The sequence below is a fragment of the Anomaloglossus baeobatrachus genome, chromosome 9 (genome assembly GCF_048569485.1).
Source record: "Anomaloglossus baeobatrachus isolate aAnoBae1 chromosome 9, aAnoBae1.hap1, whole genome shotgun sequence".
NCBI classification, from domain to species: Eukaryota; Metazoa; Chordata; class Amphibia; order Anura; family Aromobatidae; genus Anomaloglossus; species Anomaloglossus baeobatrachus.
In genome coordinates this window covers 119,676,122-119,699,029 of record NC_134361.1, presented here as the reverse complement: position 1 = coordinate 119,699,029, position 22,908 = coordinate 119,676,122, and the positions used below count along the sequence as shown (strand labels likewise).

The 22,908-nt window shown below is 50.6% G+C and overlaps 1 protein-coding gene across 1 annotated transcript in view; it reads right to left on the bottom strand.

The window, feature by feature from the left end:
- Nucleotides 1-22,908, bottom strand: part of MED12 (mediator complex subunit 12) — a 166,217-nt gene that overhangs the window by 15,088 nt on the left and 128,221 nt on the right. The gene's annotated exons all lie outside the window — the stretch shown is intronic.

Genomic DNA, 22,908 nt, shown 5'->3' with positions numbered 1-22,908 from the left:
ACAGAGACCTTGATTCTAGTGATGTGTCACTTACTGGGCTGCTTAGTGTAGCTTTGATAAAAATCACTGTTTAATCAGCAGTAGATCATTAGAGGACTACTAGCCATGCTGCCTGGTAGTCCAATATATTCATGAGCTCTGTAAAACTGCTAGATCTGCAGCAGAGAAAACATTGATTTTATCAAACAGCTCAGTAAGTGACACATGGCTTTAATCAGGGTCTCTGTCTCTACATTATGCTGCTCTCAGATTAGGTGGCTAAAACCTGGTGACAGATTCCTTTTTAATAATGATTAGGATTTTCAAAATTATCTTTGATACAAAATATGTTGGATTGTTAAAAAACCGAGTACTCACTGTAAAATCTTTCTTGGAATCTTATTGGGGATCCCTAAAATCTATGGGTGTATGCTGCTGCCACTAGGAGGCTGACACTATGCAAAAATTAACTCCTCTTCTGCAGGGTACACCCACAGACCGGAACCATGCTTATCAGTTAGTGAGAAAGCAGTACAAGTAACACTAGGAAATAAGCAATGGTGAAAAATAAAAACTAGCACTGGCTCCTGCTCCACAAGATATCTGTAAAAGTCCATTTTATTTAATAATTTAAAAAAAAACACAAGTGCCGCCCCTGAATTTCCATACATCTATATGGGCTCATTACTGGCATGCTGAAAACTTTTTTTCTTTTCTTATGTATTAACAGAAAATGCCAAACAACTGGCCAAACGTACAAACCAACAAGGGTGATGTGCTCCCCAGTGAAGTCTAAAGGCCACTTTACACACAGAGATAAATCTGCGGCAGATCTGTGGTTGCAGTGAAATTGTGGACAATCAGTGCCAGGTTTGTGGCTGTGTACAAATGGAACAATATGTCCATGATTTCACTGCCACCACAGATCTGCCAAAGATTTATCTCTGTGTGTGACGGGGCCTTTAGAGACAGATTTTAGAGTAAGGGTACCGTCACACTTTAGCGACGCTCCAGCGATCCCACCAGCGAGTTGACCAGGTCAGGATCGCTGGTGCGTCGCAACATGGTCGCTGGTGAGCTGTCAATCAGGCAGATCTCACCAGCGACCAGTGCCGAGACCCCAGCCAGCAGCGACGCGTGGAAGCGATGCTGCGCTTGGTAACTAAGGTAAATGTGGGGTAACCAAGCGCTTGGTTACCCGATATTTACCTTGGTTACCAGCGCACACCGCTTAGCGCTGGCTCCCTGCACTTCTAGCCAGAGTACAAATCGGGTTAATAAGCAAACCGCTTTGCTTAGTTACCCGATGTGTACTCCGGCTACTTGTGCAGGAAGCAGGGAGCCGGCACTGACAGCCTGAGAGCGGCGGACGCTAGTAACCAAGGTAAATATCGGGTAACCAAGCAAAGGGCTTCGCTTGGTTACCCGATATTTACCTTGGTTACAGCTTACCGCAGGCTGCCAGACGCTGGCTCCCTGCACATTCAGATCGTTGCTCTCTCGCTGTCAAACACAGCGATGTGTGCTTCACAGCGGGAGAGCAACGTCCAAAAAATGAACCAGCACTGTGTGTAACAAGCAGCGATCTAACAGCAGGGGCCAGATCGCTGCTCAGTGTCACACACAGCGAGATCGCTAATGAGGTCACTGGTGCGTCACAAAAACCGTGACTCAGCAGCGATCTCGCTATGTGAGAAGTACCCCTAAGTACCCAAAATCATCTTTTCTCTTTGGCTTCATGTGGGGGAGGGGGGGGGGTAGAACAGGAAACTATTTGATGTCCCAAAACAGTCCTGACAGTGGAACAAAATAGATGGAAGCCAAGCTTCCTGCCTAGAATGGCATTTGTTGAGGCAAAAGTGTGCCCTCTTTAAAACTTAAAAAAACTGAGGATGAGGTAGCAGCATTGCAGAGCTTTGACATCAAGGTTTTATGATGGACAGCCCAGGAGGCCCCTACTGCATGGAAAGAATGAGCAGTGACCTTGAGCAGGGTCAGTCTATCCTTTAATTGATTTGTTTCAAAGATGGCAGATGAGATCCAATGAGCAATGGTGGCCTTGGGAACAGGCAGTCCCCTGCAATGGCCATCGGGAACCACGAACAGTGATTCCAAACATCTGGAAGATTCCATCCTGGAAAGATAGAGACCGGTAGCACTTACAAGATCCAGTTTGTATAAAGCTCACTCCAGAGGATGAGAAGGAGATGGGCAGAACAATATCCTCGTTAAAGTGCAAGGTGCTGTTAGATACAGGAGAAAGAGGGCTTCCTTGCCTTACTCATGGTTTGAATGACCTGGGAAAGAAGATCTGGATGGTCTGGAAGCTTCCAAGGAATGTCTGCAAGATTGATTATCTCCGCGTACCAGGTGTTTCTGGGCCAGTCTCGGGCTACGAGAATGACTAGCAATGACTGGGAATATGGAAGTGAAAGAGCATCAAAGTTGAAAGTGAGTGGGTCGCAGGACGGAGACATGAACCAAGGGACCTGGTTGTTTCTTCTGGACACCATGAGCTATACGTTCGGTGTTCTCCATCTCTGACAGATCTGGTCGAAAACTGCTGGGTTCAGAGATAATGATAGGATGCGCGATACCTCTGGATATGACTGTCTTGCTCAGAGTTCCACCCTGGTGGTTGATCTATGCCATGGCTGTGGGGTTGTCGGGCTGAATACAGATTTAGGGATCCGAAAGAAGGTCCTGCCAATGACGAGAAATGATCTGCAATGATCCTCGGGAGGTGGGTAGAAGATAAATAAGGAGTCGGTCTAGCAATAATGCAGTCCTGTCCCATTGACACAGAAGAGCAAGTTGAAGCTGTCGGGTGTGAAACTGTGCAAATGGAACTGCTGCTATCATGGTTACCATCTTCTGCAACACACTCATGTAGAACCAAAGTGATCGCGGTTAAGTGAGGATGAGAGAGTGTATCCCTTGAAGCAGGGCAGAGACCTTTTCTTATGGAAGGAAGACTCTTGCGCATGAAGTATCGAACAGCATTCCTACAAAAATCTGATGCCGGGCCAGGATCAGAAACGACTTCGATCTGTTGATGATCCAGCCGAGACGGGTTACAGTGTCGCGAGTGATATGGAGACTCTCGGAACAAATTTGGAAGGAGGGAGCCTTGATAAGAATGTCATTCTAATAAGGGATGACTGTGATCCCCTTGGCTGGAATGGTGGCCAGACACCATCACCTGAAGATTCTGGGAGCCATGAGGGAAGGGCTGTGAACCGAAAGTGAAAAGTCTCGAATTGCAAAATACAGGAATCTTTGGTGCACTGGAAAAATGTGGATGGGAAGGTACGCATCCCTCAATATCCACCGAGCAGAGGAACTCTGTTGGTTCCTTTGAGGCCATGACGGAGTGAGACTCCATTCTGAAATGCTGTAGGCAGACATGCTTGTTCAAGTGTCTGAGGTCCAGGATAGGACTGACAGAGCCATCCTTCTTTGGAAACACAAACAAGTTTGAATAGAAACGTGAAGAGCGCTTGTGGGAATCGGACGAGAATGATGATGCCCGATTGGCAGAGGGAAGAAATGGTCTTGAAAAAAAAAATATGGAGTCCCCCTCTGGGTGGGACTGGAAAAAGTGAGACCAAGGGAGAGAGAAGTCTATTTTGTACTTAGAAGAGACTACTTCCTATGACGCAGGCATCTTATACTACTCACAGCCAAGCGAGCGCCTTGGAAAGTTCCCTAGGTGGAAGCAACCCGTCATTCGGAGGAAAATCTGTGACATCTGGATGTTGATTTGCCTTGATACTCACGTGAACTAAAGGATGGGACTGCACCTAGCTCTTCTGACAACGGGAGATCCCTGAAGACAAAAACGGATGACAGATAAAGAGTTGAAGTTCTAGGAAAAGAGTGCTTGGGCTTTTGTTGAGGAAGCAAAGTGCTCTTTCCACTTGTGGCATCCGAAATGATTTTACCTAACTGGGCTCTAAAGAGCTGGGAAACCTGGAAGGAAATACTGGTGAGAGTCTTCTTAGATGCTGCATCAGAGTTCCATGCCTTAAGCCATAGGGACCAGCAGATGGCCACGATATTGCTGGGCGCTAAGGCTGGACACCCGGCAGTATACAGGTTAGCGGACGGGAGATTAAGTAATCTATTTGGTTGGCCAGGTCCATTAGCTCATCAGTTGGGGTCCCAGATAGAATACCCTGACGTAGTAGTTTATGCAGAAACTGATCTAAAGACCCAAGTAGAAGCAAAGGCCAGGCAGAGATTGGATCCTGTGGTTTCTAATGCAGACTTGGCTAGAAACTCAATGTGAATGTTGGTGGAATCCTTGAGAGAGGCTCCTTCAAGGAGGGAAAAAACTGTATTGGTAGGAAGTCAGGAAACCAGAGGGTTTGATTCACTGCAAGCACCAGACTGCAATCATGCCGCATAGCTTGGAAAGCTGTTCGGAGTATAGCTCTCAATGTTACTCTGGATGATGGTCTGCTTCCTGAGAAGCCTGTGGTGCAGGAGGAAGAGCGAGAGATGGAAGCTATTCTGAAAGACTTGGAAAGATAGAGAGACCTAAAAAGAGGAGTAGCTAGGCATCCTTTTTTTGGATCTCTTACTCAATCTGCCATGCGGGAGAGTATAAGATGGAAAGTCCAATTCACCCTGAGAAGCGAACGGACCACCAGAGGTAGATGACAGAAATAGGCAGCCGCTCCATGACAGAGACCAAGATCTGGGAAATCTTGGTTAGGGTGACCACCAACTGTAATAGCGCTGTGGCCCACTCAGGGGGTGTAGGCGAGCTCTCATTGTGGGCAATAAGGGACTCCTGTGCATAGCCAGCTTTACCTATGTGCGAGTGGTGCGGTCGCACAGGGTGCCGGCCAGCAGAATACAAAGGGGGCGCCCAGGGAGCAGCAATTCACTTTCACTTTACTGCTCCTTCGGTGCACAGGCTCCAGCAGAAGGCACCCTCCCCTGCTCTAGGCTCTGCATCCTGTGTTCTCCCACGCTGCACAGGCTCCAGAAGAGGGCGCCCTCCCCTTCTGTGTCCTGTCTGCTTCCTTCTTCACCAGAGAGAGGGGGGAGGGGCGCCTGCACTGCCGAAGATGCTGCTACTAAAGATCCACTGACCTGGAGTCCAGGAAGTATACTATATGTGAGTATACGGTAATGTGATGTGTGTCATATCTGTAATAAATTATGTGCTGTCTGTGTGTGTGATGATAACGTGTGTGTCCTGTATACTGTGCAATATCTATCTGCCTGTCTATACATCCATTCTGGCTGTCTGTCTGTATTATCTACCTATATGTCTATCTATCATCTATCTATATGTCTATTATCTACCTATTATCTATATCTATCCATCTCTATTATCTATCATTTATGTAAAGCGCTGTGGAATTAACAGCGCTATATAAATGAATAAATATTATTATTATCTATTTTATCTGTCATATCTATTTCTCAATCATAGATATACTTATTTATCTATGTCTCTGTTACGGTATATATATATGTCTTTCTATCCGACTTTCTATCTCTCTATTATATATGTCTCGGTCTTTCTAGCTATCCATCAATCTGTCTATTATATATCTGTATCCATCTATCGATCTCTAAATTGTTTATCTATCCATCCATCTATTGTCTATTATCTCTTTGTCTTGTCTGTCTATCGATCTGTTGATCCATCTCTCTATTATCTATCTATATATCTCTCTATTATATATATATATATATATCTGTCTGTCTGTCCATCTATCTTTCTATTATATATCTGTCTGTCTAGTATCAATCTGTCTATTATCCATCTATCGCTCTATTCTGTCTATCGGCCTGTCTGATATCCATTTGTCTACCTATTATCTATCTATCGATCTGTTTGTTTGATATCTAATTGTCTATCTATCATCTATACAGCATCGATCTGGCACACTGAGACACTGGTCACTGCCCCGGTGGGCTCTCCAACTGAACATAAAAAGGGACCCGCCGGCAGGGGCGCCGCTAGAATCAAATATTCGGGGCTCCAGCCCAGAACTTGTTGCCCGAAGCCCTGAATCTTCTGCAACCCCCGCACTGAACTGTGTTGGTGTCGCGTTGCCCCAATGCAGTTCAATCCTGTGACAGAGCACATAGCTCCATGCTCTATCACTGCCCGTCTCCTAAGCTGCAGATCGCTACAGGCCTGTGGCTTAGGAGACTGTATGCCCACGAGCACAGCACGGTGACATCATTGTATCGCGCTGCCTCTGGAGGCCACCATAGAAGAGAAGACTGAGACTGCAGTGCTGGGAATCAGGATTAGGGGAGTATAATTTTTTTTATGTCTATATGGGATCTGTGTGGGCTCCTGTTATCTATAAGAGGCTATGTGGGGGCCCCTGCTTTATAAAGGAGGCTATGTTTAGGCAACCTCTGTGTATAGGAGCCTGTGTGGAGGCTCCTGCTCTATCAGAGGATGTGTAGAGGCTCCTGCTGTGCGTAGGAATCTTTGTGGGAGCTCCTGCTGTGCATAGGAATCTTTGTGGGACCTCCTGCTGTACATAGGAGGCTGTGTGGGAGCTCCTGCTGTGCATAGGAGGCTGTGTGGGAGCTCCTGCTGTGCATAGGAGGCTGTGGGGGGGCCCCTGCTATATATAGGAGGCAATGTGGGGCCCCTGCTTTATAAAGGAGGCTATGTTTAGGCAACCTCTGTGTATAGGAGCCTGTGTGGAGGCTCCTGCTGTGTACAGAAGGCTGTGTGGAGGCTCCTGCTCTATCAGAGGATGTGTAGGGGCTCCTGCTGTGCGTAGGAATCTTTGTGGGAGCTCCTGCTGTACATAGGAGGCTGTGTAGGAGCTCCTGCTGTGCATAGGAGGCTGTGTGGGAGCTCCTGCTGTGCATAGGAGGCTGTGTGGGAGCTCCTGCTGTGCATAGGAGGCTGTGTGGGAGCTCCTGCTGTGCATAGGAGGCTGTGTGGGAGCTCCTGCTGTGTATGTGTATAGGAAGCTGTGTGGGGGCTCCTGCTGTGTACAGAAGGCTGTGTGGAGGCTCCTGCTGTGTACAGAAGGCTGTGTGGGGGCTCCTGCTCTATCAGAGGATGTGTAGGGGCTCCTGCTGTGCGTAGGAATCTTTGTGGGAGCTCCTGCTGTGCATAGGAATCTTTGTGGGAGCTCCTGCTGTACATAGGAGGCTGTGTGGGAGCTCCTGCTGTGCATAGGAGGCTGTGTGGGAGCTCCTGCTGTGCATAGGAGGCTGTGTGGGAGCTCCTGCTGTGCATAGGAGGCTGTGTGGGAGCTCCTGCTGTGCATAGGAGGCTGTGTGGGAGCTCCTGCTGTGTATGTGTATAGGAAGCTGTGTGGGGGCTTCTGCTGTGTACAGAAGGCTGTGTGGGGGCTCCTGCTCTATCAGAGGATGTGTAGGGGCTCCTGCTGTGCGTAGGAATCTTTGTGGGAGCTCCTGCTGTGCATAGGAATCTTTGTGGGAGCTCCTGCTGTACATAGGAGGCTGTGTGGGAGCTCCTGCTGTGCATAGGAGGCTGTGTGGGAGCTCCTGCTGTGTATGTGTATAGGAGGCTGTGTAGGGGCTGCTGCTGTGCATAGGAGGCTTTGTGGGGGCTCGTGCTGTGAAGATGAGGCTGTGTGGGGGCTCCTGCTGTGTATAGGAAGCTGTGTGGGGGCTTCTGCTGTGCGCAGGAGGCTGTGTAGGGGCTGCTGCTGTGAAGAGGAGGCTGTGTGGGGGCTCGTGCTGTGAAGAGGAGGCTGTGTGGGGGCTCGTGCTGTGAAGAGGAGGCTGTGTGGGGGCTCGTGCTGTGAAGAGGAGGCTGTGTGGAGGCTGTGCATAGGAAGCTGTGTGGGGGCTTCTGCTGTGCGCAGGAGGCTGTGTAGGGGCTGCTGCTGTGAAGAGGAGGCTGTGTGGGGGCTTGTGCTGTGAAGAGGAGGCTGTGTGGGGGCTCGTGCTGTGAAGAGGAGGCTGTGTGGGGGCTTGTGCTGTGAAGAGGAGGCTGTGTGGGGGCTCGCGCTGTGAAGAGGAGGCTGTGTGGGGGCTCGCGCTGTGAAGAGGAGGCTGTGTGGGGGCTCGCGCTGTGCATAGGAGGCTGTGTGGGGGCTCGTGCTGTGAAGAGGAGGCTGTGTGGGGGCTCGTGTTGTGAAGAGGAGGCTGTGTGGGGGCTCGCGCTGTGCATAGGAGGCTGTGTGGGGGCTCGCGCTGTGCATAGGAGGCTGTGTGGGGGCTCGCGCTGTGCATAGGAGGCTGTGTGGGGGCTCGCGCTGTGCATAGGAGGCTGTGTGGGGGCTCGTGCTGTGCATAGGAGGCTGTGTGGGGGCTCGTGCTGTGCATAGGAGGCTGTGTGGGGGCTCCTGCTGTACATAGGAGGCTGTGTGGGGGCTCCTGCTGTACATAGGAGGCTGTGTGGGGGTTCGTGCTGTGCATAGGAGGCTGTGTGGGGGCTCGTGCTGTGAAGAGGAGGCTGTGTGGGGGCTCGTGCTGTGAAAAGGAGGCTGTGTGGGGGCTCGTGCTGTGAAGAGGAGGCTGTGTGGGGGCTCGTGCTGTGAAGAGGAGGCTGTGTGGGGGCTCGTGCTGTGAAAAGGAGGCTGTGTGGGGGCTCGTGCTGTGAAGAGGAGGCTGTGTGGGGGCTTGTGCTGTGAAGAGGAGGCTGTGTGGGGGCTTGTGCTGTGAAGAGGAGGCTGTGTGGGGGCTCGTGCTGTGAAGAGGAGGCTGTGTGGGGGCTCGTGCTGTGAAGTGGGGGCTCTGTGGGGGCTCGTGCTGTGAAAAGGAGGCTGTGTGGGGGCTCGTGCTGTACATAGGAGGCTGTGTGGGGGTTCGTGCTGTGCATAGGAGGCTGTGTGGGGGCTCGTGCTGTGAAGAGGAGGCTGTGTGGGGGCTCGTGCTGTGAAGAGGAGGCTGTGTGGGGGCTCGTGCTGTGAAGAGGAGGCTGTGTGGAGGCTCCTGCTGTGTACAGAAGGCTGTGTGGGGGCTCCTGCTCTATCAGAGGATGTGTAGGGGCTCCTGCTGTGCGTAGGAATCTTTGTGGGAGCTCCTGCTGTACATAGGAGGCTGTGTGGGAGCTCCTGCTGTGCATAGGAGGCTGTGTGGGAGCTCCTGCTGTGCATAGGAGGCTGTGTGGGAGCTCCTGCTGTGCATAGGAGGCTGTGTGGGAGCTCCTGCTGTGTATGTGTATAGGAAGCTGTGTGGGGGCTTCTGCTGTGTACAGAAGGCTGTGTGGGGGCTCCTGCTCTATCAGAGGATGTGTAGGGGCTCCTGCTGTGCGTAGGAATCTTTGTGGGAGCTCCTGCTGTGCATAGGAATCTTTGTGGGAGCTCCTGCTGTACATAGGAGGCTGTGTGGGAGCTCCTGCTGTGCATAGGAGGCTGTGTGGGAGCTCCTGCTGTGTATGTGTATAGGAGGCTGTGTAGGGGCTGCTGCTGTGCATAGGAGGCTTTGTGGGGGCTCGTGCTGTGAAGATGAGGCTGTGTGGGGGCTCCTGCTGTGTATAGGAAGCTGTGTGGGGGCTTCTGCTGTGCGCAGGAGGCTGTGTAGGGGCTGCTGCTGTGAAGAGGAGGCTGTGTGGGGGCTCGTGCTGTGAAGAGGAGGCTGTGTGGGGGCTCGTGCTGTGAAGAGGAGGCTGTGTGGGGGCTCGTGCTGTGAAGAGGAGGCTGTGTGGAGGCTGTGCATAGGAAGCTGTGTGGGGGCTTCTGCTGTGCGCAGGAGGCTGTGTAGGGGCTGCTGCTGTGAAGAGGAGGCTGTGTGGGGGCTCGTGCTGTGAAGAGGAGGCTGTGTGGGGGCTCGTGCTGTGAAGAGGAGGCTGTGTGGGGGCTTGTGCTGTGAAGAGGAGGCTGTGTGGGGGCTCGCACTGTGAAGAGGAGGCTGTGTGGGGGCTCGCGCTGTGAAGAGGAGGCTGTGTGGGGGCTCGCGCTGTGCATAGGAGGCTGTGTGGGGGCTCGTGCTGTGAAGAGGAGGCTGTGTGGGGGCTCGTGTTGTGAAGAGGAGGCTGTGTGGGGGCTCGCGCTGTGCATAGGAGGCTGTGTGGGGGCTCGCGCTGTGCATAGGAGGCTGTGTGGGGGCTCGCGCTGTGCATAGGAGGCTGTGTGGGGGCTCGTGCTGTGCATAGGAGGCTGTGTGGGGGCTCGTGCTGTGCATAGGAGGCTGTGTGGGGGCTCCTGCTGTACATAGGAGGCTGTGTGGGGGCTCCTGCTGTACATAGGAGGCTGTGTGGGGGTTCGTGCTGTGCATAGGAGGCTGTGTGGGGGCTCGTGCTGTGAAGAGGAGGCTGTGTGGGGGCTCGTGCTGTGAAAAGGAGGCTGTGTGGGGGCTCGTGCTGTGAAGAGGAGGCTGTGTGGGGGCTCGTGCTGTGAAGAGGAGGCTGTGTGGGGGCTCGTGCTGTGAAAAGGAGGCTGTGTGGGGGCTCGTGCTGTGAAGAGGAGGCTGTGTGGGGGCTTGTGCTGTGAAGAGGAGGCTGTGTGGGGGCTTGTGCTGTGAAGAGGAGGCTGTGTGGGGGCTCGTGCTGTGAAGAGGAGGCTGTGTGGGGGCTCGTGCTGTGAAGTGGGGGCTCTGTGGGGGCTCGTGCTGTGAAAAGGAGGCTGTGTGGGGGCTCGTGCTGTACATAGGAGGCTGTGTGGGGGTTCGTGCTGTGCATAGGAGGCTGTGTGGGGGCTCGTGCTGTGAAGAGGAGGCTGTGTGGGGGCTCGTGCTGTGAAGAGGAGGCTGTGTGGGGGCTCGTGCTGTGAAGAGGAGGCTGTGTGGGGGCTCGTGCTGTGAAGAGGAGGCTGTGTGGGGGCTCGTGCTGTGAAGAGGAGGCTGTGTGGGGGCTCGTGCTGTGAAGAGGAGGCTGTGTGGGGGCTCGTGCTGTGAAGAGGAGGCTATGTGGGGGCTCGTGCTGTGAAGAGGGGTCTCTGTGGGGGCTCGTGCTGTGAAGAGGAGGCTGTGTGGGGGCTCGTGCTGTGCATAGGAGGCTGTGTGGGGGTTCGTGCTGTGCATAGGAGGCAGTGTGGGGGCTCGTGCTGTGCATAGGAGGCTGTGTGGGGGCTCGTGCTGTGCATAAGAGGCTGTGTGGGGGCTCGTGCTGTGCCTAGGAGGCTCTGTGGGGGCTCCTGCTGTGCCTAGGAGGCTCTGTGGGGGCTCCTGCTGTGCCTAGGAGGCCCTGTGGGGGCTCCTGCTGTGCCGAGGAGGCCGTGTGGGGGCTCCTGCTGTGCATAGGAGGCCATGTGGGGGCTCCTGCTGTGCATAGGAGGCCGTGTAGGGGCTCCTGCTGTGTGCAGGGGGCTGTGTAGTGGCTCCTGCTGTGTGCAGGAGGCTGTGTAGGGGCTGCTGCTGAGTATAGGAAGCTATGTAGAGGCTCCTGCTGTGTGGAGGAGGCTGTGTGGGGGCAACTGCTGTGTCTAGGAGGCTGTGTAGGGGCTGCTGCTGTGGGCCCGGGATAGGTGTAATGACATTAGGGGGGGGCCTGTGACGTGATGCCAGTGTGCCCTGCAGCTGTGGCCAGAGTGGCTACAGAGCATATGTAGGGGTAATACATATACAGTGGTACCTTGGTTTTCGTTGATCTCGGTTATCGTTTGTTTCGGATGTCGTTGATCTTCTTTACTAAAAACTTACCTCGGTTTTCGTCTGTTTTTATCTGCATGCCCACGTGACTACGCTGCTATTTTTGCAACAACAAAGGGTGATCCATACATTCTCCTGCGCTGGCATTTTGTGAGTGTCTCCCCGAGCGTCAGTTTCAAAATATATGTCAGAAATGTAAAATAAAATGTATTTATTCTTTACATTAATGTTTTATATTCATTTAATATTCCTTTTATATTCCTTTAATATTCATTTCTCATTGTTTTTAGTATTAGACACTATCTTTATTCCCTATAAAATGTGTTTTTTTTATGTATTTTAGAGTGTCTAAAACGAATTTGTTGGATTTACATGGATTCCTATGGAAATAATTGCTTTGGTTTCGGTTTTCATTGATTGTATTCAGACGGATTATAAACGAAAACCGAGACATAACTGTATATATTTATTATACACCCTATATATGCCCTGTACCTGTCACAAATAATTCTGAATATTGACCTACCATATCCTAAAGGTGTGTAATATGCACTGTTAGGATTTCACCTGCGCATTCGAGTGGTTGTCATCTGATCGCTTACATGCGATTTGCAATGTGTGGTCATCTGCCAAATGACGTCTCCTCCTGTTTCTCTCAAATTGAAAATTATAACATGAGAAAATTAGAACAATGAGAGAAGTAGGAGGAGACATCATTCGGCAGATGACCCTCAGTCAGGTGTGTATTATGAAATTCTGCAGAATATCATGATTCGGCGTGGATTTATCTTACAAATTTTCCAACAAAATTATTTGCAGCATTTCCAGCAGGTATGAGCCCAAACTGGTTAATAAAGGAATTACAGTATATATGCCATAGTTCTTCCATACACAGGGCCCCTCCGTCATGGTGTGTACAGTGCTTTGCGAAAGTATTCGGCCCCCTTGAATTTTTCAACCTTTTCCCACATTTCAGGCTTCAAACATAAAGATAAAAATGTTAATGTTATGGTGAAGAATCAACAAGTGGGACACAATTGTGAAGTTGAACAAAAGTTATTGTTTATTTTACACTTTTTTTTAAAAAAGAGAATTTTGTTTACTTACCGTAAATTCTTTTTCTTATAGTTCCGTATTGGGAGACCCAGACCATGGGTGTATAGCTTCTGCCTCCGGAGGACACACAAAGTACTACACTAAAAAGTGTAGCTCCTCCCTCTGAGCTTATACACCCCCTGGAGAACCAGATCTAGCCAGTTTAGTGCAAAAGCTGAAGGAGAATAGCCACCCACAAGTAAAAACAGAGCAAGAACCGGAACAACCGGAGACTCTGTCCACGACAACAGCCGGTGATAACACGCGGAACAAGAAAGTGCCAACAGGCAACAGGGAGGGTGCTGGGTCTCCCAATACGGAACTATAAGAAAAAGAATTTACGGTAAGTAGACAAAATTTTCTTTTTCTTTATCGTTCCTATGGGAGACCCAGACCATGGGACGTCTCAAAGCAGTCCATGGGTCGGAAATAAACAAAAAAACTAAGAAGTAGGCAGAACCTAACTTCACAAGTGGGCGACAGCCGCCTGAAGGATGCGTCTGCCCAAGCTCGCATCTGCCGAAGCATGAGCATGCACTTGGTAGTGCTTCGAAAAGGTATGCAGGCTAGTCCAAGTGGCAGCCTGACAGACTTGTTGAGCCGTAGCCTGGTGCCTGAAAGCCCAAGAGGCACCGACAGCTCTGGTCGAGTGTGCCTTGATCCCCGGCGGGGGAGGCACCTGAGAACACTGGTAGGCGTCCGAAATGGTCGACCTAATCCAACGGGCTAAGGTCGGCTTAGAAGCAGAGAGGCCCTTGCGCCGACCTGTGGTTAGCACAAAAAGAGAGGTGCACCGCCTAAGAACAGCGGTGCGAGACACATAGATCCGGAGCGCACGCACCAGATCCAAAGTATGCAACGCTTTTTCAAAGCGATGAAAAGGAGCCGGACAAAAGGAAGGTAGGGTAATGTCCTGGTTAAGGTGGAAAGGAGAGACCACCTTAGGAAGAAAGTCAGGAGTCGGACTGAGAACCACCTTGTCTTGATGAAAAACCAAAAAAGGTGACTCCGAAGAGAGCGCAGCCAAATCAGAGACTCTCCTGAGGGAAGTTATGGTCACTAGAAAGACCACTTTCTGTGAAAGACGAAACAAAGAAACCTCCCTAAGAGGCTCAAAGGGGGGTTTCTGCAAAACCGTGAGGACCAAGTTAAGGTCCCAGGGATCCAAGGGCCGCCGGTAAGGCGGAATGATGTGAGACGCGCCCTGCATGAAGGTGCGGACCTGAGCCAGCCGGGCGAGACGCCGCTGGAACAGCACTGACAGAGCTGAGACTTGTCCCTTAAGAGAGTTGAGGGACAGTCCCAGCTGTAGACCGGACTGTAGAAAGGACAGAAGGGTCGGCAAGGAAAATGGCCAAGGAGGATGGCCGGAAGAGCGACACCAGGACAGGAAAATTTTCCAAGTCCTGTGATAGATCTTGGCGAAGGAAGACTTACGGGCCCGAGTCATAGTGGAGATGACTTCAGGAGGGATACCAGAAGTCGTCAAGATCCAGGACTCAAGAGCCACGCCGTCAATCTGAGAGCCGCAGAATTCTGGCGGAAAAACGGACCTTGTGAGAGAAGGTCTGGACGGTCCGGAAGATGCCACGGCATCTCTACGGACAGATGGAGCAGGTCTGGGTACCAAGCTCGCCTGGGCCAGTCCGGTGCAATGAGGATGACTCGACGGCCCTCCATTCTGATCTTGCGCAGGACTCTGGGCAAGAGAGCTAGAGGGGGAAACACGTAGGACAGACAAAACTGGGACCAGTCTTGAACCAGAGCGTCCGCGGCGAATGCCTGAGGATCGTGGGAGCGAGCCACGTAAACCAGAACCTTGTTGTTGTGACGGGATGCCATTAGGTCCACGTCCGGAGTGCCCCATTTGCGGCAGATTGACTGAAAAACTGCCGGGTGCAGGGACCACTCGCCACCATCCACGGTTTGACGGCTGAGATAATCTGCCTCCCAGTTTTCTACGCCTGGGATGTGGACTGTGGATATGGTGGACTTGGAGTCCTCCGCCCATTGAAGAATGCGTTGGACTTCCAACATTGCCAGGCGGCTGCGTGTCCCGCCTTGGTGATTGATGTAGGCAACCGCTGTCGCGTTGTCTGACTGGACTCGAATGTGCCTGCCCGCCAACAGGTGGTGAAAGGCTAGGAGAGCTAGAAGCACAGCTCTGGTTTCCAGCACATTGATTGAAAGGGCTAACTCGGACGGAGTCCAAGTGCCCTGTGCTCTGTGGTGGAGATATACCGCTCCCTAGCCGGATAGGCTGGCATCCGTGGTGAGAATCACCCAGGACGGGGCCAGGAAGGAGCGTTCCTGCGACAGAGAGAGGGGCCGAAGCCACCACTGAAGAGAACTCCTGGTCCGTGGCGACAGAGCCACCAACCTGTGCAAGGAGGAAGGCCGCTTGTCCCAACAGCGGAGAATGTCCAGCTGCAGGGGACGCAGATTGAACTGGGCAAAGGGAACAGCCTCCATTGACGCCACCATTTGACCCAGCACCTGCATCAGGCGCCTGAGGGAATAACGGCGGGGTCTCAGCAGAGAGCGCACCGCCAGTTGGAGGGACTGCTGTTTGACTAAGGGCAACTTCACAAGTGCCGGCAAAGTCTCGAACTGCATCCCTAAGTACGTGAGCCTCTGGGTCGGAGTCAGAGTGGATTTTGGCAGATTGACAAGCCACCCGAATTGGGCTAGAGTGGCGAGAGTGAGCGAGACACTCCGCTGACAGTCCACGCTGGATGAAGCCTTGACAAGAAGGTCGTCCAGGTAAGGAATCACTGCCAACCCCTGGAGGTGCAGAACCGCAACCACTGCTGCCATGACCTTGGTGAATACCCGAGGGGCCGTGGCTAACCCGAAGGGGAGAGCCACGAATTGGAAATGTTCCTCTCCGATTGCAAAACGTAGCCAACGCTGGTGTGAAACTGCAATTGGCACATGCAGATAGGCATCTCTGATGTCGATGGATGCCAGGAAATCCCCTTGGGTCATTGAGGCAATGACTGACCGCAGAGACTCCATGCGAAAATGCCGTACCTGAACATGCTTGTTGAGAAGCTTGAGATTCAGGATGGGCCGGAAGGAACCGTCCTTTTTGGGGACTAGGAAGAGATTTGAGTAGAAACCTCTGAACCGTTCCCGGGCGGGAACCGGTACAATTACTCCGTTGGCCTGCAAGGATGCCACGGCCTGAGAGAAGGCGACGGCCTTGGAGCAGGGGGGAGTTGACAGAAAAAATCTGTTTGGCGGGCTGGAAGAAAATTCTATCCTGTAGCCGTGGGAGATGATATCCCGCACCCACTGATCGGAGACGTGTTGAAACCACGCGTCGCCAAAGAGGGAGAGCCTGCCACCGACTAAGGACGTTGCTGGCACGGACAGATAGTCAAGAGGAGGCTGCCTTAGTGGCAGCCGCTCTTGCGGTCTTCTGTGGACGCGCTTTTGTGCGCCAGTTGGATTTTTGGTCCTTAGCTGAGTTAGCGGACGAGGCCGAGGGCTTAGAGGATGACCAGTTAGAGGAACGAAAGGAACGAAACCTCGACTGATTCCTACCCTGGACAGGTTTCCTGGTTTTGGTTTGTGGCATGGAAGTACTCTTCCCGCCAGTAGCTTCCTTAATAATTTCATCCAGCTGTTTACCGAACAGCCGCGACCCAGCAAAGGGGAGTCCAGCAAGGTACTTCTTTGAAGAAGCATCTGCCTTCCACTCTCGAAGCCACAAGATCCTGCGGATAGCGAGGGAATTAGCCGAAGCCACCGCAGTGCGGTGAGAAGCCTCCAGCATGGCAGACATGGCATAGGATGAGAAAGCTGAAGCCTGAGCAGTTAAGGTAACCATCTCAGGCATAGATTCCTTAGTGAGGGAATGCATCTCCTCCAGAGAAGCAGAGATGGCTTTGAGAGCCCACACTGCTGCAAAAGTCGGGGAGAACGAGGCCCCTGCCGCCTCATATACAGATTTGGCCAGAAGGTCAACCTGGCGGTCAGTGGAATCCTTAAGCGAGGTGCCATCAGCCACTGATACAACGGTCCGGGCTGAGATTCTAGACACCGGGGGGTCTACCTTTGGTGAATGAGCCCACTCCTTGACCACCTCAGGTGGAAAGGGAAAACGGTCATCAGAACCACGCTTTGGGAAGCGTTTGTCAGGGCAGGCCCTGGGCTTGGTCACAGCGGCCTGAAAACTGGAGTGGTTAAAGAACACACTCTTTGTCCTCTTAGGCGAGGTAAACTGGTGCTTTTCTGCCAGAGAGGGTTGTTCCTCTGATACTGGCGGATTGAGATCCAGAACATAATTAATGGACGCAATCAAATCACTAACATCTGAGTCACTTTCGGATAGACCAATGGGGCACATGGAGGTAGTCTCCGAGCCCCCAGTAAAGGCATCCTCCTCGTCATGCGAGTCAGCTTCTGAGACAGAGCCGCGGGACGAGGAAGGAGAGGGAGCCCTGCGTCTCTTTTTAGAAACACGGGGCCTGGGACCAGAGGATGAATCCTCTGTGAGCTCCGGTCCTGAGAGAGACCTAGCAGCAGAGGCACCCTCTGAAGGGGGCTGATGCATGCTCAGCAAAGTCCTGGACAAATGTCCCATGGAGTCAGCAAAAGACTGGGAGATAGACCTGGTTAAGGATTCTACCCATGCTGGGGGGGTCAGCCACAGGGGCCGGAGCAGCCCGAGAGACCCCTGGGGGTGCGATTCCAGGCTAAGGCATCGTCAGGTTAGAGCAGGCATCACAATGTGGATAGGTGCTCGGTTCCGGCAGAAGGAGCTTACATGCAGTGCATACCGAAAACAGCTTTGGAGCCTTGCTCCTAGTGTGTGACATGCTGCTGGAGTGAGGGCTCTGCCAGAATGACCCCCAGAGAATATATACAGAGGTCCACAACCAGAGGTTGTGGCTTACCAGACCGCTGGAGCGGTTTGTGTTCCCTCCAGATCCCGAAGCCCGGACCCCCAAGCACCTCAGCAGGGATGCTGCAGACCAGTGCTGATCGCAGGGAAAATGCTGAGAAAATGGCCGCCGGAGCGAAGAGAGGGGGCGGGACTTACTCTGAGAGCGGGATCTGGAGGGCCATAGAGACTTATAGGGGAGGAGACATGTACTCAATGAGGAGTGTCTCTCCCCTATGCAGAACGGCCGCAGGGCGGAGCCGCGCTGTCCCTCTGCAAGAATGACATGCGAGGGCAGTGAAAACGAAACTAGGCCTCCGGCGAAGCCGAGGTCTAAATTTCAGCGGTGCGGCCGGCGTGCAGGCACCATCGGCGCAGTTCTCCGGCGACAGCCAGAGAACTCGCCGGAAATGTCACAAAATACACTCAGCACACTCTCCCCCAACAATAAAGTGCAGGGACCCCCAATATATAAACGTCTCAGGTACTTAGCTTGCTGAGACGCCGGGTTCCAAGTCCCTGGGGATGAGTGCTCCGTCCAGCAGGGTCCTGAAGGGCTGCGGATAGAGACCGGTCTCCTGCCAAGCATGGAGAACCGTGCTGGCTCCCACTTCAAGCCAGAGCCCAGGAGGGATGGTGAAGGAGCACGGCATGTAAGGCTCCAGCCTTGGAATCAACCTTAACAGCACCGCCGACACAGTGGGGTGAGAAGGGACATGCCGGGAGTCCAGACATGGACCCGCTTTTCTTCAAACTCGTTCCAAAAATCAAAGAAATCAGATGAGAATGCATGTGTGGATGTATGCCTCCTGACACAAAGCGATAAACTGGCTAGATCTGGTTCTCCAGGGGGTGTATAAGCTCAGAGGGAGGAGTTACACTTTTGAGTGTAGTACTTTGTGTGTCCTCCGGAGGCAGAAGCTATACACCCCAATGTCTGGGTCTCCCATAGGAACGATAAAGAAAACATAAATAACTGAAAAGTGGGGCGTGCAATATTATTCATCCCCTTTAAGTTATTACTTTGTAGCGCCACCTTTTGCTGCGATTACAGCTGTAAGTCGCTTGGGGAATGTATATCAGTTTTGCACATCGAGAGACTGAAATTCTTGCCCATTCTTCCTTTGTAAACAGCTGGAGCTGAGTGAGGTTGGATGGAGAGCGTTTGTGAACAGCAGTTTTCAGCTCTTTCCAAAGATTCTCGATTGGATTCAGGTCTGGACTTTGACTTGGCCATTGTAACACCTGGATACGTTTATTTGTGAACCATTCCATTGTAGATTTTGCTTTATGTTTGGGATCATTGTCTTGTTGGAAGACAAATCTCCGTCCCAGTCTCCGGTCTTTTGCAAATAGGAATAACGTTTGGAACACCATTCTAAGTCCGAACTGGGTGCAAAAACCTAAAAAAACATCACTATGGGGAGATAAGGTATGCACACCAGTGACTATGCAAGGGGAATACATGAAATAGCAGAAACTGCTGTGTGAATACTGACTTGAAAAATCCAATAGCTATATGCAAGAGTGAATATGTGAAAAATGGAATCTGCATTACTGCCATGAACATATGAATCAAGAGAAATTTAGCTACTGAATTGATCAATGCAATAGAGCCCCAACACTACGCCAAAGTATTTCTCTACGTTGGGGTCCCTAGCTTGTGTGTGTCCTCTCATGCAGTTAAAAAAATGGTCTTTTGCAGACTCCAACAGGTTTTCTTCAAGAATGGTCCTGTATTTGGCTCCATCCATCTTCCCATCAATTTTAACCATCTTCCCTGTCCCTGCTGAAGAAAAGCAGGCACAAACCATGATGCTAAAACCACCATGTTTGACAGTGGGGATGGTGTGTTCAGGGTGATGAGCTGTGTTGCTTTTACGCCAAACATATCGTTTGGCATTGTGCCCAAATTGTTCTATTTTGGTTTCATCTGACCAGAGCACCTTCTTCCACATCTATGGTGTGTCTCCCAGGTGGCTTGTGGCAAAGTTTAAATTACACTTTTTATGGATATCTTTGAGAAATAGATTTCTCCTTGCCACTCTTCCATAAAGGCCAGATTTGTGCAGTGTATGACTGATTGTTGTCCTATGGACAGACTCTCCCACCTCAGCTGTAGATTTCTGCAGTTCATCCAGAGTGATCATGGGCCTCTTGGCTGCATCTCTGATCAGTCTTCTCCTTGTTTGAGATGAGAGTTTGGATGGACGGCCGGGTCTTGGTAGATTTGCAGTGGTATGATGCTCCTTCCATTTCAATATGATCGCTTGCACAGTGCTCCTTGGGACGTTTAAAGCTTTGGAAATCTTTTTGTAACCAAATTCTGCTTTAAACTTCTCCACAACAGTAGCACAGACCTGCCTGTTGTGTTCTTTGGTCTTCATGATGCTCTCTGTGCTTTAAACAGAACACTGAGACTATCACAGAGCAGGTGCATTTATACGGAGACTTGATTACACACAGGTTGCTTATATTTATCCTCATCAGTCATTTAGGACAACATTGGATCATTCAGAGATCCTCAGTGCACTTCTGGAGTGAGTTTGCTGCACTGAAAGTAAAGGGGCCAAATAATATTGCACGCCCAAATTTTCAGTTATTTATTTTTTTAAAAAGTTTAAAATAAGCAATAAATTTCGTTCAACTTCACAATTGTGTCCACTTGTTGTTGATTCTTCACCATAACATTAAAATTTTTATCTTTATGTTTGAAGCCTGAAATGTGGGAAAAGGTTGAAAAATTCAAGGAAGCTGAATACTTTCGCAAGGCACTGTATGTGGTACTGCAGCTCAGTCTGTTCAGGTCATTGTAGCTGAGAAACAGCAACACATACACAGCGTCCCCTGTCCTCATGTTGTGTATGTGGTGCTGCACCTCAGTCTGTTCAGCCGGCTTCATTGTGCATGGTCTGGTATCATCTTGTACATTTATCCTCAGGATTTGTGTAGTAGATGCTGATCCCACCAATGGTGCCACGACCTGCGCCGCTCTAACTGTATAGGAATTTATATAATCTCTCCACGAAGAGCGGCAGAGCCTTATTCTCCAGATACATGTGGCCCCATTGGTGAGATCCGCATGTACCATCTATGATGTAATATCCAGGGATGCGGCATAAATGGTTGAAATTGGAAGACCTCTATAAAAACCAGGTCAGACATGGTGACATTAATGTGGATTTGAGGTGCAGATTCTCCAGCACAAATTTGGAGGAGTTTATTGTACATTTGAAGAGATCAATTTTCTTAGGATATAAAAAAAATTGCCAACTGTGCTCATTTGTTTCCTCGGAAATTGGGTAAAAAAAACTAGTAGGGAGGGGCACCAAAGGGCAGTTTTGCACAGGGCACCATTCAAGCTAAGGCTAGGTTCACATTTCCGTTGTTTTGCATCAGTCACATGCGTTGCTTGACGCTTGTGACTGATGCGTTGTACAACGGGTGACAAGAATTGGAATTCATTGTCACGAGAAAGCGAATTCCTTTGTAAAACGAGTGATCGTTCACAATAGCCGTCCGCCGGCTTTTGAGAGTGATCAGATGATCTCCCGGTGGCCGGCTAATGAGAGCGATCAGCTGATCTCCCAGCCGCTGGCTTTTGAGAGCGATCAGATGATCTCCCGGCGGCTGGCTATTGTGAATGATCAGCTGATCGTTCTCATAAGCCGGCCGCTGGGAGATCAGCTGATCGCACACAGAAGCCGGCCACCGGGAGATCAGCTGATCGCACACAGAAGCCGGCCACCGGGTGATCAGCCGATCGTTCGGCCGTCGAGAGAGAGCATGCGCAGCGAAATCAAAAGCATTCCGTTGCTCAAAAAACGTTACATGCTGCGTTCCTGCCGCCCGACAGTCAGTCGTTCCACGACTGATCAGTCGGGCGGCGGATGCAATGCAGCGTCATCAGTCACAATCCGCCGCTCATACAAGTCTATGGGAAACAACGGAATCCGCCAAATGGATCTCGTTGTTTACCAGAGTGGCGGATTGTGACTGATCATAAACAACGGAAATGTGAACCTAGCCTAAGGCTGACCCTGCTCCTGTGTGTCCGACAAAGAATGGTTGCTGCAAAAGGAGTAGAGTGCAGTGGGTTGACCTGATGGTAACCTTTTCTTATAGGAAGAGCAGATATATTGCAAGACTACAGGAGAGGAAGGACCAGAGCAATGCCAGAGGTAAATAAGGAGGGGAGGCACTAGTACACGCTTGTCTTCCCTCCCTGTGCCGTCTCACTCTCGTGGACGAGCGCCTGGATGCCTCTAACCACTGAAATGTTAGAAGAAAGGGCCTGCCACGCAGAGCAGAAAGGGTGCGATATGGATCACACCACACTGTTCTCTTGGTCTCTTATGGGGTGACAGTTGGCGACAGGCTTTCCCACTCTGTTTACCCAATCACAATCTAAAGACTGAAAGACAAAAACGCGATAAAATCAAAAGAAAACAACAAACATAAGGTAGAAACGGATGCAGGGATAACTTGTGTCTGCCTCCTATGGACACCAAGCTAAAACTGAATAGCATGGTTCCAGTTGGTGTGTGTACCCTGCTGAGGAGCAGTTAATTTTTTAGCATAGTGTCAGCCTTCTAGTGGGAGCAGCATACACCCATGGTTTCCTGTGTTCACCAATGAAGCAATCGAGAAATGATTACAGCCCACTTAAAAAAAAATTACTACATTTATTATTTTGTATGACCTCCGTGAATTTTAAGGACAGTCCCAAGTCTTCTAGTCATGGAAAGAACAAATTGGAGAGATATTGTATGATCTGTCTTCTTTCATTCATCGACCTCTTTTAGAGTCTGGGTGCTGAATGGAGAGTGATGACAACTTGTCTCTTCAAAATTTTCCATAGGTGATAGGTTGGGTTCAGATCAGGAGACACTTGGCCACTGAATCACTTTCACCCTGTTCTTTTTCAGAAAATGCAGCTGATGTGTGTTTTGGATCATTGTCATGTTGGAAAAGTGCATGTCTACCAAGGGAACGGAGATGTGGTTGTAGGTTTTCTTTTAATTTAGAGCTGTACATCTGTAGACTTCATATTTTTCAGCATGGGTCCTGTCAAATTGTAGGTGGCTATTTTTGTTCATGGGCGTTAGGAGAGGCTTCCTTCATGGACAACACTCATCCATGTCATTCCTCTGCAGTGTATGCCATATTGTGTCACAAGAAACAATTACCCTGGTTTGGCTTTCTACTTCTTTAGCTAACTGCAATGAAATTGCATGTCAATTTTCTTTAATCCTTTTCATCAGAAGATGCTCATATTTAGGCATTAACATCCATGGTCACCCTAAATGGCGCTATGAGATGGGTGCAGTTCCATCTGTTACATTTTTAGATCCCTTGTACTACAGTATTTTGTCTGATAATTAATGCTTTGTCGATCTTCTTAGTCTTCACATTTCTTGTGTAAAGAAATTATTTTCCTTTCT